Genomic DNA, 2,879 nt, shown 5'->3' with positions numbered 1-2,879 from the left:
AAGACCTTTAGTTGCATTACCGCCACCCTCTGGATCAGAGAGTAGCTCAAACCAGCTAAACCACGGATTTCTCCTCAGGTCTGTATTCTCTAACAGTCTCATCGCCAAAAAACACAAACAGATTAAAAAAACAACAAAAAACTGTGCGCATATTTGGTGTGGGGTATTTTTTATCACCTCGTGATCGTCGGCCAAAAAATGATTGCCCGTATTTAAAGTGTTGTAAACGGCTTGTTGGCGTATTATTTGTCAGACAAATGTCAAACCTGCCTCTCATGAATGATGTAAAGTCATTTTGAGCCACAAACAACATACCTGATACAAAGAAGAAGCTGCATTCAGTTTTGGGCAGTTTTGCATATTCTTTATTTATTTAGCTAAAAAGTCTTAGCGACATCAAAATGTCTTTCCTGACAGAGATGTGGCCAACAAGGCAGCAGAATTTATAAGAAATATGACATCACTGCTTTGTGAAGGTATAATAAGTGTCCAGCAGAGACTGGATTGATTCTAATGGAGGTACAATAAAGAAGAATCATATACTTGCAAAACAAGTTCACGCTATCTCCACGGACGCAATGACCGTGCAGAAGAGCAGCGGTGTTTTAGTTGTAGGGGCGCAGTTTTCGTTTTGCTGTTAAAAGCCGCAAAAATGCGCGCACGGAAGTGTAAATGTGTGTAGGTGGGCTGCAAACAACCTGTTCATCTATTGTTTTGTTTATAAAAACACGCAGGCAGAACTGACTGGCAGCACAAACGAGTTTAAATTTGAGCAGCAGCAGTGAGGGAGTGTGGTCGTTTAAGAACACATTGTTCGTGCAGGTTTCCCGCGTGTTTGTTTCAGAGAACATGGAGTTAACTTAGATAAATGAAGGAGAAGCCAAGGTTTATGTCACGGAGGAGCAGGGAGGACTCGGCGCAGACTGAAATCTCAGAAAAACAGGTTTATTTACACACTCCAGGTGCGCTATATACAGGTGAAGGAGAAGGGGGCCAGGGTTCCCAGGGGTGCAGAGCAGGATCGGGAAAAGCGTCCAGAGTCTCCAAACCAAACACGAGAAATCTGCATACAGAGAACAAGGGTTAGCACGGAACTTTCACGGACAGAGCTCAAAACTGGCTGAGGCTAAAGTAGCACTGACGAGCGTTATTCAATAGTCCAGCGGCGAGGTGCTCTCAGTCACTGCCTTAAGTAGCGGGAGCAAACAAGGTGAGGAGCCACAGGTGATTGCCTACAGGTGGTGGAGGCCGGGAGCTCACAATGAGCTCCGCCCAGGCAGCGAGCAGAGAGAGAGGAGAGAGAGAAAAGACAAAACATAACATGTAGCCACACAGGGCCAGCCGAGCAGGCACGGGGACCATGACAGTTTAAGATGAGGGCGGACTGTATGAGGTCCTTTCCATAAACGCGAAATCTTTGCGTATCATTTTTGGCGCGTGCCACAGACGAACACGTCGCATCACATGTTAATGAATTTACTTTGCCATGTGCGTAATTACGCGCATCCTTCTTGTTTTTGGGTTGCAGACTCATGCTCCTTGAACAAAGACAGCTGTCTGTTTTTAACAACTTCAGATGTCACAGAAGATAAAAAAACAAACAGATTTTTTTTGTTTCCATCTTCAGTCAGGAATCGTCTGCCAGTCTCACCCTCCACTCTGAGCTCACTTGTGAACAAGACCCTAAGATACTTCAAATCCACCTCCTGGGGTAATAAGTTGTCGCTGTGCCAAAAAGTGATTTCTGATGTTTATATGTGTTTTCTTTTATGTGGAATTGGTAAATAGACTGTAGTCAACAGGATTTACAAAGGGGTTAAATAAAGACATGTCTCTCTAATATTTTTAATATTTTACCTAAATTATAACCAATCCAAACCCTTTTGGTCACGTAAACATTTTATAGAACTATTATGTTATTTTTGTTCCATTTCTCCTGCCCTCTTGGCTAAATCGCTCTTAAAAACAATTTTAATGCCAATAATCTTTTTAAGTGGATAAAAATGGGATATATGAAAGTCACTACCAAAAAACTGATTGCAGCTTCTACCTTGTGACAGGAATGTTGTTTGTGGCTGAAGAAGATGACTTGATATCATTCATGAGAGACACGTTTGACAGATGTTTCACATTTTAAAGGCCAACTAGTCATTTATCTAATCTTAATCTTATTTCATCTTTAAAATTCAAATAAAATCTTTCACTTTTTGGCAAATACCCAAAACCACTTATCAGTTTCTGGCACAATACCGGCTTCCAAACCGGCAGAATATCTTTCAAAAAAGGCGAAAAATAACAAAAGCAAAATAAACAAAACAACCTGAAATGAATCATCTTGTAATGCTGTCGCGTTCAAATGATACAATGATGCCAGAATGTCCAACACGTCACTCAGCTGTCTTCTTCACCACCTGTGACCAGTCATTTGGAAATGAGCTCTCAGTGTAAGTACCTGGGTTTGGCCACTTGGGGGGAGCAGAACAAGACAAAAAACAACAGATATGAAGGTTGTAGAAGTTGCTGCGTGGACACACTTGAAAAGTGAGCACATGCCTCTGAGGCCAGAGGCGTTCTTGGGCTTAAGAGGGTTTAATATATACAGAACTATTATTTTTCAATTACTTGAATTAAATTATTTTGGAAATGATTATAAAATTATTCCAATCTTTTGTTATTGCCTGAGTAAATCATATGCCATGTAGTGGCATAGCCTCTAAATCTAATGTGTATTTGGCAGCCATTAAGTAAAAAGCATTGACACACTGGGAGAAAGCTGCACTTTGAGTTCCTGGTTGTTAATGCTGACCCACATTTACAGCAGGTCTGCAGCTTCCAGACTAATGATAGTGGTGGATCCACAGTGTTAGCACTACTGGATC

Source organism: Aulonocara sp. 'chitande type north' Nkhata Bay, linkage group LG7 (genome assembly GCF_057382095.1).
Source record: "Aulonocara sp. 'chitande type north' Nkhata Bay isolate Kocher_YH1m ecotype deep benthic linkage group LG7, A_spYH_male_GT1.1, whole genome shotgun sequence".
Classification (NCBI taxonomy): Eukaryota; Metazoa; Chordata; class Actinopteri; order Cichliformes; family Cichlidae; genus Aulonocara; species Aulonocara sp. 'chitande type north' Nkhata Bay.
This window is presented reverse-complemented; position numbering follows the sequence as displayed.